We start from the raw sequence: 12,500 nt of genomic DNA on the forward strand, positions 1-12,500 counted from the left end.
TCGCACGTTCAATGCTCCCATGGCTCTGTGGATGACGAGGCAAGGTAATACTACCCCCTTAATATGCATAAGGGGGTAGTATTACCCCCTTTTTTCGTCGAGGAAGTCGTTTCAAATTGCATATGTGGCAGAGTGAAATAAAGAGTTTCACCGATTGTTGAGTGACGTTAGCGATAGTTTTACTTGCTTCAAAATAAGTTCTTTTTTCTCCTCCGTGACAAACTGCTCTGTGTGCATCATAAATCGTATCATACAATTGCCCTTGATGTATGAAACGACGACACATCCGGCCAGGATCAGCTGTTGTTGTTCCTGTTGTTGTGGTTGTTGTTGTTGTTGTTGTTACAGCCTTAGTAGAATGACGATTGTCACTGGTCAGTTTACGCTTGGTCCCCCGCTTCATTCTTCGTTCAGTTTCGTCGATGGTTACTAAGACGTCATCCCCAAATAGATTTTTGACATCATATCGAGACAATAGATCATATTCATGAGATGTCTTTGTAGTCAGTTTCAATTTAGCATTTTTGACTACCTCGATGTATTGGGCTAATTTTTCTCGAGTGAAAATTTTCCTGCTTCCATGCCCACCTTTTTCCAACATTTGGCTAATTTTTAATTCAAATTCCTTTTTTTGTATCACCTCTTCTTCTCTCTCACACCCTTCATTAACTTTTTGTCCCAAAGGTAAAGACGTGGATGATGAAGGTAATGGTTCTTCATCAACACTAGTATCGTTATTATCACTTCTTTCTTGTTGTTTCTGTCCACATGTTAATGGAGAGGAAATTGTAAGTGTGTCCTCCATGCTGGAGCAAAATCGACTGACTCTGATATTAACCCTCACACGCTGAATATTTTATATTGACCAATCACTGGCAGGCTTTCTTGGTTAAGCTGGCAGTTTACAGTTTGTGCTTATTTGACTAAATTATTCCTGTAAGACAACACAAACATTGTTGTTACATTCTAGGTCAATTATTTCAAGTTTCCGTTAAAATGTCAGTGTCATCAATATCTAGCAAAATTATTATAATACTTTGCCTAATGGGCAGAGTGCACTTATTGTATGTGGAAAAAAAAAAAAAAAAAAAGGAACTAGACTAAAATTTAATTTATTGACTATCATCAATTCAATGTGTGTGTTGCGGGTTACAAACAAAAAATCAGTGTAGCATCATACCCTCCCTGAGAGAGTGAAATATCATCAGTTCAATGTGTGTTGCTGGTTACGAACCAAAAAAATTCAGTGTAGCATCATACCCTCCCTGAAAGGGTGGAGGGAGGTGTTAAAGAATGATAGGGTTAATTACCAATGTTTGAATGTGGTTTGGGGAAGTTGGTTGACGGTTAGCCAATTTCCTTAACTCTCAAAACTTAGCTGATGTTCTTCTTTATGTTAACGACCACTTGTATATCTTCCTTAAGTATGTTAACTATAGCCTGAAGTGCATCCTGCTGCCATTTTAGGTATTGTGATATATCCTGCACTTTGTCAACAACCAGTCCATACCGTTGGGCTCGCGGAAAACTACCAGGCTTTATAGACTGAGCCATTAGTTTATTCAAACATCCCTTGAGGTCCTGCAGCTGCATATACAAGTTTTCTAATCGCAGTCGAATCTGATCCTCTATTTCTTCTAGTGGTAGATTTTTTTTCCTTTCAACCTCTTGTGCTGACACCAATTTTAGAACTCGGCGCATTATATTTGTCTGTTTCAACTTAAAATTCTGAATGGTAACTTTAATTGTCGTCTGCATACAACTTAATTGTCTTATATCATCCATAATATTCTTCATACTATTATGAATTTTATTGCCATATTCTTCTTGATACTTGAACTGTTTCTGTAATTCCTGAAATCCCACTTTTACAACAGGTATCAATTTCTTTGGGTCAGGATTTTTTTGCTTGCCCAGTTCCCACAATGCTGGATCAATTCCTATAAACAATAAATAATTTATTTTAATTTTTAATTCCACAAATGTAGGAAAAAAATACCCCGTAATATCTTCACTTTTGTCATTATGTCACGATAAGTAGATGGATTGGTCATATCAAAATCATTTACCTCTTTGCGGTGTATCAAGATATTTCTTCATTTGTTGTTCAGTTAAAGTCAACATTGGAATAATCTGTTCAATAAACAAATTCTGAAACAGAAAAAGTAGGCATTTTTGTCTCTGTCTGGCTATCTACCTGCCTGTCTATCAAAAAACGTTCCATTAATAATGTCCCTTTTAAGCTAATTTGATTATTTAAGCCAACCTGATATCAATTCCCATTAAATAGATTGGTGCAAACTATAATAAGGCTTACTTAGGCTTACCTTAAAAATTGGATTGTATGATGCTCTTAACATATGACTAAAGGTGTCAGTGGTAGATGCACGTTGAATCTCTCCTAGAAGGTATATTATAATATAGAGCAGTTTGCATAATACCATACTTGAAATCATTTTTTATGATAATTATTATTAGGGAAAACATTATAAAATCTTTAAATTCTTTTACCATTAGGAAAAACTTGCTGAATGTAAAATCTGAAGTTCGTTTTGTTTGGTACTTCAGCAGCAAAAATTTCATTAACAACAACTTCATTACCTCCGAATAATAGACTCAATGCTGAAATAACTTCTTGTTTGTAGGCCCTGGAAGAATAAAAAAAAATAAAAAAAACATTTTTTAATGTTCCCGGATCCTAGTCATATTTAACACTGAAAAATTATTAGAATATTATACAAGTATATGAATATTAATTACTTACTCCACTTCTGAAAGGCCCCTTCCAATTATAATTTGCACAATACCATCTTCATTACGATAATTGGGAATTTTTGTATAGCAAACTACTTTGAAACGACAATATGGATTTTCAGATGTGAACTCTACAGGTGACATATTGGACGAATAATAACCTGGAATAAAATTCATAAAATTATACTTTATTTTAATTATATACATTTTACAATATTATAAACAACTAGTCAAATCTACTAAGTTTCCCATAATGGTTTACTCACTACCTCATTGAAAAAAAATAAAATCCACATATTTACCTTTACCAAACCCCCAAAAAGCTTGAAGTTGATTCCACTTTCGCAAGACCTCATCATTTTCATTATTGAAGTAGGAAGGAGCACAGATTGCAATATGTAATGCCATTGATGATGAGCCCGGTTGTTGGTGAAGCATCTGAAACTGATGATTGCCCCTATTTGATTCGACCAGTGAAATAAAAACAATGTTCATCGAATCCTCACACAGTATGGTGAAACCATTTTTTTTTTTTTTTTTTTTTTTTTTTTTTTTTTTTTTTTTAGATATATACAAGAGTTTTTACATTCTTGTACAGCCACTGGTACGCGTAGCGTTTCGGGCAAGTCCTTAATCCTATGGTCCCTGGCATACGATCCCCTGCCGCGAAGAATCGTTTTTTCATCCAAGTACACATTTTACTGTTGCGTTAAACAGAGGCTACAGTTAAGGAATTGCGCCCAGTAAATCCTCCCCGGCCAGGATACGAACCCATGACATAGCGCTCGCGGAACGCCAGGCGAGTGTCTTACCACTACACCACGGAGACTGTTAAACACACCATCTCACCAAATGACCTACAACAGATCACAATTGCCTTATGTTTGTAAATATATATTAATTTAACTAGTCAGTGGTATGAAGAAAACATTCAATAAAACATATCACTAACTAGTACAAATCAATAAATATCCAGCGACAGGCCTCCGTTGCAGAAATAAGAAAGCGTCTTTTCTTCGCAGAAGTTCGTTTGTCAAATATTATGGAAAAAACAAAACAAAACAAAAACACTTCAATCAATATCATAATGCGCTTCTGTTGATAGGTCGAATTAAAAATTTTAACAATAATATATATCCAGCAGACAACATTGAGTTAACAACCACACTTCTTTTTGGTAAGACGAAACTTTATAGTGGATCTGGTGGTTTTCAGTCTATGACAAGCAGGCAACCCACAATCATCATTAACACATGAAGACACATGTGTATGCAAGAGGGTTGAATATAAGATTAACACCGAACAATGTGGATGTCTAGAAACTACTACATGATGACGAACCCGGCGAAACATTAGACAAATCGGGGTACAAGTTTTTTTTTGACATGATGCACTGTGGGCAAATTCATACAGCAACACATTGGTTCCATCGTGGTTAGCAAACCATTCTAATATTTGTAATAAACTTTGAGTATTAATTTCACAATAACGTTGTTTTTTTTATATAGTCTCAGGCGTTATATTAACCAACTTTCTCAAAGCCACATTTTCATCATTGGAATGGATATGGTTTTCTATTTTAACAATAATAGACTTGCTAGTTGAAGTAGTATCTTTTTTCTCTTTTATCTTCTTCTCTTCGGCTCTTTCACTGATATCGCTAATATCATCCTAGAAAGATTAGATTTCATCACAAATGCACCTGAGACATTATTTATTTATTTATTATAATATAGTGTCCAAAGCTTCATCATGCTTATCATAAAATAACTTTTAGGTACTTACACCACAAGATTCCTTGGATAGCTCCATTACACAGTAGCCCGTATTACTACTGAACAGGATTCTGGCATACTGGTTGACTGGACTGGATACGGAGGCTCTTATATATTGTATCACCGGCATATTGCATGGAACTTAATGTAATGATTCATTTCTCTCTTTGAATTATATTCATTGGTGAATATAAAATAGAAAAGTTGATTCAATGGCGATAACCAAACTTGGTGTTTACATCGGACGATAGTAGCACTGCTTGGTTATCATGTGATATGTTGATATTTTATAAAGAAGATTATGGTTTTGTTATTATGTCCATAATTACATACCTCATATTTTGTAGTCTTGTAATTAGTGGAAAGAGAGAATGTAAGGTATTTAATTCATTATTCATCAAGTGAAAATATAAATATGATAAGTAAAATAGTAAAAGATAATAGATATATATTTTTATTTTTATATTAAATTATTTATATTCTATATAAAAAAAACATGTTCTATTCCATCCATCAACTAATTAACTAAAAGTCTGAATCTAATGTAAAAACACTGTATTGATCTGAATTCATTACACCATATTTTTGATATTCACTTACTTTTTTTTCAAAAAAATTAGTTTTCCCTTCTAATGAGATATTTTCCATAAAGTCAAATGGATTTTCTACATTATAAAGTTTCTTAAAACCGAGTTCAAAGAGAAGTCGGTCAGCCACAAATTCTATATACTTCCCCATTAGATCACAGTTCATACCAATAAGTTTGATTGGCAAGGCATCTGTTAAAAATTCTTGTTCAATCTTCACAGCATTTTCAATGATAGAATATACATATTTTTTTTTTTTTTTTTTTTTTGAGATATATACAAGAGTTGTTACATTCTTGTACAGCCACTAGTACGCGTAGCGTTTCGGGCAAGTCCTTAATCCTATGGTCCCTGGAATACGATCCCCTGCCGCGAAGAATCGTTTTTTCATCCAAGTACACATTTTACTGTTGCGTTAAACAGAGGCTATAGTTAAGGAATTGCGCCCAGTAAATCCTCCCCGGCCAGGATACGAACCCATGACATAGCGCTCGCGGAACGCCAGGCGAGTGTCTTACCACTACACCACGGAGACTGCTAATCTGCCACGGATGCTGCTAATCTGATGAGACTGCATTTCTGATCAGGCTTATTAATCAAGTACTTAAATATCAAGCAAGCAAAATCTGTGTGTAACCCTTCATCTCTAGAAATCAGTTCATTACTGAAGGTTAGACCTGGCATTAAACCACGTTTTTTTAACCAAAATATTGCAGCAAATGAACCACTAAAGAAAATACCCTCTACTGCAGCAAAGGCAACAATGCGTTCGGCATATGTTGCCGTTCCATTGGTAATCCACCTTAGAGCCCAATCAGCTTTTTTCTTAACAGCTGGCAGCGTTTCAATAGCATTAAATAATCTGTTCTGCTCCTGTAAATCTTTTATGTATGTATTAATAAGTAAACTGTACATTTCATTGTGAATATTTTCCATGGCAATCTGAAAACCATAAAAACACCTCACTTCTGGTATTTGTACCTCTTGGCAGAAACGTTCAACAAGATTTTCATTGACGATACCATCTGATGCGGCAAAAAATGCTAGAACATGTGAAATGAAGTGACGTTCCTCGTCATTAGGTTTCTGTTCCCAATCTACAATATCCTTTGAGAAGTCTACTTCTTCAACTGTCCAAAATGATGCTAGCGCCTTCTTATACATTTTAAAGATATCATGATTTTTAATTGGGAACAATGTAAAACGTCCTGGATTTTTAATCAAAAAGGGTTCAATCATCTGAAAAAAATATATAAATAAATAAATAAAATATTTATTTTAACATTATGTTCACTATCATAGCATAATAAACGAATGAAATTATTGAATTTTGAGTAAAAAAGAGATTAATTTACTACGTACATGTTCTTCCATCCTATATTTTATGTAAACTAAAATAGGTTCACATACATATATATATATATATACATACATACATATACATACACACACACATATATATTCTTTTCTTTGACACGCTTCCCAATGAGCAGTATCCATTATAACACCAGGCAGTAATACTTCCTATGTTTTGAAGGCATGCCAATTGAACCTGATTGTGACTCACTGCTGCGTTTGTTGCTATTTACTTCAGTAACAGTATATTCACTCTCTGGGAGAACTTCAGAAGGGTATATAGGGGGTATTTCATTGTTCCAAGTATCAAGTAGATTTGCTCTCAATTTTTCTGAATTGATACTCCCTATATCTTCTGTTAAAATATTTAAAGATTTTAAATGAGGTTTAATACTAATGTCTGCAAATTCATATGAAAGGTACTTATTTACCAATACATAATTTCGTTCCCAGTCATTCATTCTTAAAATAATCTTAACATCTTCAAAATGTTTTAAATTAAAGTTTTCCACTTTATTTATTGAGGGCCAAGTAATTGAAGCACATTTTATAATAATTATTTCACTGTTTTGAAGATCAATTAATACGTCGGCAAATGTTTTTCTTACATTTATCGATGAAACATTATCTAATATAAGTAAAAATGAATTTTCCACTAAATGATACAAGTTGATTGTTGGATTAAAGTTTTGTAAAAATTCCACTTTTATTTTTAAATTATTTCTCCATATGACAATTTTATCCCACACTTGAATGATATTTTTAGGGGCTGTTAGTATTATAACAGAATATTTTCTGGGGTAGATTTCATATTGCTTTTTCATGGTTTACAAAAAAAAAAAAAGCAACTGCGCCACCCTTGCTGACAGTTGGGATCTTGAAGAACAAATAGAACCAATATCACCATCACTTTATAATTATCTGAAAATTATAAAAAAAAATAGTTCTTTGTATATTATAAGCTCAGAAATATATAAAGATGTGTTGATACAAAAGTAGAATGAATAATTTGTTCCACAAGAACAAATCTACATACCTTATTTTTTATATAATTATCTTTTTAGTAATAATATTTAAACAGGTTACTATATCATGCTTTATAGTATTATAAATCCTACATTTTAACCGTGATCCTAAATTTAACCACAGCAAATGGATCACTCATTATATTAATCATTTTTGCCCACATTTTACATATTATAATATTTTCACCTGGGCTAAGTTTCAATTGAATAGGAAGAAGTGGGGCATAATATCCATCTATATGTTCCTTGGTTGGAAAATAATAAACAGGAAAACCTTGCGGAGTATATTTGTTTGGACTATTAACCCAAATATGTGAACAAGATACCCATACACATTTTGGTAACTTATTACCATTAGCAATTGAGCTTTTCTTCATATTTTCACGCAGGCTTGTAATCTCATGATCTGCAGAGAGTGGAAGATCTTCAATATTCTCATATACAATAGGTAAAAAATTTCGAAGATTACGAATAGATAATAAAATTATCGGTGTTAAGGTATTAAAATACCAATTCTCTTTTCTAAATTGATCAAATATGGATGTATCAAATTTACAAAATACATTATTATTTTCATCATTATTAATCGTTGTATCATCATTACAATTAACTGTATTTACATGAGAAATCATATCGTAACCACGATTTTGGTCCATATAATACTTACTTTCAAAGACAACATACAGACCAGCAGGTTTAGTATTAGTTTTTGTAATGAAATTCATTGACAGTTGAGGATGCTGAGTTGAAATTGTTGACCTATTTCTTGAATAATATAAATATATAATTGAAAAGATCACAATTAAAAATATTATAAATATTATAATATATAAGGAATTTGATAGTGACATTATTATTTTATTTTATATAAAAAAATGTCTCTCACATCTAAACTAATAATGTATACTAATGATTATATTATATATATAACGAAACAACATTCTTGTTGACTTAGTTGTGTTATTTTTGATACGATGGTCATCTAGTCAATATGTGGGGTTACCTGCAGGGGTCACGACTATCCTCAGTTGTAATCTACACATGAATAATCTTCCATTTAGACCACCACACAGCTGAGTGGATACGAACATTGGATAGCGTCTTTCACCCTGATACCCCTGTTTCATAGCAGTGCTGTCAGGGGCTGCTTCCTGGGGGTAGAAATAGGCCTGGTCTAGGACTGGTCTGTGGGGACCTAGTAGCCAGAATGCACTTCTCAGCCTACTATGCAAGGCCCGATTTGCCTAATAAGCCAAGTTTTCCTGAATTAATATATTTTCTCTAATTTTTTTCTTATGAAATGATAAAGCTACCCATTTCATTATGTATGAGGTCAATTTTTTTTTATTGGAGTTAAAATTAACGTAAATATATGACCGAACCTAACCAACCCTACCTAACCTAACCTAACCTATCTTTATAGGTTAGATTGGGTTTGGTAGCCGAAAAAGTTAGGTTAGGTAGTCGAAAAATAATTAAATCATGAAAATTTGGCTTATTAGGCAAATCGGGCCTTGCATAGTAGGCTGATAAGTGCGTTCTGGCTACTAGGTACGACATATATATATATATATATATATATTAAATTATTGTTGACTCGAGCTCCTTTTTTATCTGTGATATAAATGCTAAAATTATATTGATCTCATTTTCAATTACATCAGTTAGAATATTATCTCTGTGTGATGTTAATGTTTCACTAAAGGCTTCCTCAAGAACTGTTGGAGTATAATTCAACAAATGAAGGCAACCATAATTATGAACATGTTGAGCCACATTACATTTGATTTCATCTGTATGGAATGAGCTGTAAATAATCTGTGCATGACATAAACCATATAGATTCTGGCAATTCAGTTGTTGATTAACATTATTAGATAATGGTGATGGTGGAGATGATGTTAGTTCAAGTTGAGATGGTGGTTGGGAAGAAGAAGGTAGTCTAGGATTATGAATAGGTTTTCGTGATGTAACTTTATATGGATTTTGGGAGTGAGTGGGTTTTAAGGTAATATTCCCTTGTAAGGTCAAATAATTGCGTACCAATGTATGTTGTTTATGTATAACTCCTCCACCATTAGCAATCCATATAATAGTTACAAATAGAGAGTGTAACATATCGAGAAGTAGACGACAATTACTTTGAGCTAAATAATTATGATATATTTTGAAGTCTTTGCTACCTATTATTAAATTTTCTTTGCATTTAACTTTGATTCTATTTAGAGTATTACTTTCAATATTTTCAATATTTTCAGTACGTTGTATTAAAGATTGGGGATGAGAAAACACAATATCTTTAATTTTTTTGGTTTCAGCATGAGGTGAAAATAAATAATGAAGGAGACTAAATGACATAATATAAAATTTCCCTGTTTCAGAAACCAGCAAACGATATGGATGTATTAGATAGGGAAAATATTTAATTATATTAAATACTTGGTGAATTTTATTGATCAAATCGCTCAATTGGGTTAAATATATTAAACGCTTAGAAATAGAAAATAAATCACACAAGCCCAAAATGGGACGAATTCCCAATAAATCATTATTATGATCTTTACTATCAATTGCACAATCATTAGTTCCTAGCTTCCACATATTATCAAACATTTCTACCGATCGACCATATATAAGTCTAAATCTGTGAGAGGGATTTGCAACAAGGGAATTTAGATCATGTTCATTTAAGAGATAAAGTGGCGTAATATTATTCTTGAAACCACCTAAGAGTAAATCAGCTGTAATTTGGCCATTGGTTTCGTGAGAAAAAATATGATGAGGGCTAATGTATATTATCTGAATTTCTTTAGGTATAATTTTCTTTGAAAGATAAAGTGAATCTAATGACTGGCCCAGTAAACCTAGTGGCTTCATTTCACATAATACAGGATGTATATGGAGTATATTATCTTTTCCATAATATTGGAATGAAGAAAAATTTGAAAGTTTTAAACATAAATTTTGATTCATAATTAGAGTTAGGCCTAGTAAAAACTTGTCATTGATCTTATTATTATCAATTAGAAGATTTTTATTCATTTTTTTTTATAACCTATACCAATTTCTTTCTACGATTAAATAGTTGTTTTCTTTGTTTATTTGTGTATTTGTGATTTACCATAATTTTTCTGAAATAAATTCTAAATAGCCCACTGGTGTGAAGCTGGTACAACACACTAGTGTGTCTGGTGACTGGTACAACACACTAGTGTCTCTGGTGACTGGATCACTTATCAGTGATCTGTCTGGCTCCCCTGGTATAAATATACAAAAACAGAGCTGTGGTAAACACCTACAGTAACAGACCATGGTAAATTTGTAGAAGAAAATTTAAAATATATTTTCAAAAATTATGGTAAATAAATAAATATATGCTTGTATTAGAATTTTTTCATTATATATGAAGTTATTCTTATTATAACAAAACAGGGTTCACATGAAAACCACATAGATATAGCAGACTGGATGATTCCATTTATTAAAAAATATTTTACAGATTGTCTGTCATATAAACCATAAAGGTATTTTTATGGTTAGGTATTTAGTAGTGTCAATATCGCAGCCTTACCTAAATATCTATATGACCAAACCTAAAATCAACCCTACCTAAATATGAACTGATTTAAAAAAAAAAAAAAATATATATAGTTCAATTTAAAATGAACATATCATAGAATTTTTTAGCCTTTGAATATTCAAGAAAGGTACACCTAACACTTGTAAATGTAATTTTTCCTGTATTTATGAAACCATTGACCAGTCCTTGTTCAGTAGTCACTGTCCCGATAATCACTTCCGAACATGAGTATTGAATATCAATCTGACTTCCTGTTCGTTGGTTATCATTGACTATAACAGGATGTCCAAACATGTAATCGCCACATTCATTATAGGTTAAAACATTAAATTTCCTAAGAGTATCATGTGAATATGCTGGATCTCTTAACAATGATAAACATAAATTTATATAAGTGTCTCGCTTTAGTGGAATAGTTGATCTCATATTCCAGCAATCTTCCAACTTGGAGATGATATAAATTTTCCTTTTACCATGAATACCATGGACACTGATAAGCATGTCCACCACTTTCTTCACTCGCTCATTAATTAAAAGTTCAAAAAATTTATCATCAAAAGTGGGATTTTTCTTGATAATTTTAGGGGTTTTGTTGATTTTGGTGATTTTGGAGGACGATACCATGATGATTATTGCTAGAATATCCTCCTGAAAAAAACATGAAAATAACATGTTTAGAAAATAGATCTAAATGGGAGCAAACCATACTATTCATGTCATATATACACCAATTCCATTCCATTTTAGTTTGACTGAAATAACTACTTGCCTTTTAGTGCCACTAGTTATCCTTGTGATGAGTCTAGGAACCTTAATGGTTATATCTTGGTACAGAACCCATATTTTATATCTTTGGAAAAAAAAATATATATATAATATTATTCAAAAGTACATAATGTTATTACACAATCTTTATCTTGCGATTATATTAATTAAAATAGTATATTTATAAATCAAAAAGAATATCCTGACAGAATACGTCTACATCCCGGAGAAATAAAGTCTATAGATTTCACTTATTCTGTTATTTATTCGTTGTTAATCAAAAAACCCATTTCAAATTTTAATTTCAAACACTTGACATGAAGGTAGACTTGGAGGTTTATGTGTACTAGCATGTTTTAAATTTATCTTTATATACATTATCTTCCATACATGATCATTTGGACTGCATACCATACCCGTTTCTTGTTCAAAAATTCCCACACATGAGTTTTGGATATGTATGGTGCCACAACAACTGATTTTGACCATACCAAAATTGGATTGATAAGCTTGTATTCCATTTTCTAAATTAGGACTGAACTGAATCTTATACTCTTGAAATGTTTGTTTTAATAGTTGGAAAGTATTTCCTCCTCCAAAAGCATGTCTCTCACTATTTGACTGGCCAATTAAGTAAATATCAGTGTAACTGTTGTCA

At 32.2% G+C, this 12,500-nt stretch overlaps 1 pseudogene; it reads right to left on the reverse strand.

Moving 5' to 3' along the window:
- Positions 1-5,117: 5,117 nt before the first annotated feature.
- LOC123749799 (ribonucleoside-diphosphate reductase subunit M2 pseudogene) overlaps positions 5,118-12,500 on the reverse strand; it is an 87,698-nt pseudogene continuing 80,315 nt past the window's right edge.

This window comes from Procambarus clarkii, chromosome 65 (genome assembly GCF_040958095.1).
Source record: "Procambarus clarkii isolate CNS0578487 chromosome 65, FALCON_Pclarkii_2.0, whole genome shotgun sequence".
NCBI lineage: Eukaryota > Metazoa > Arthropoda > Malacostraca > Decapoda > Cambaridae > Procambarus > Procambarus clarkii.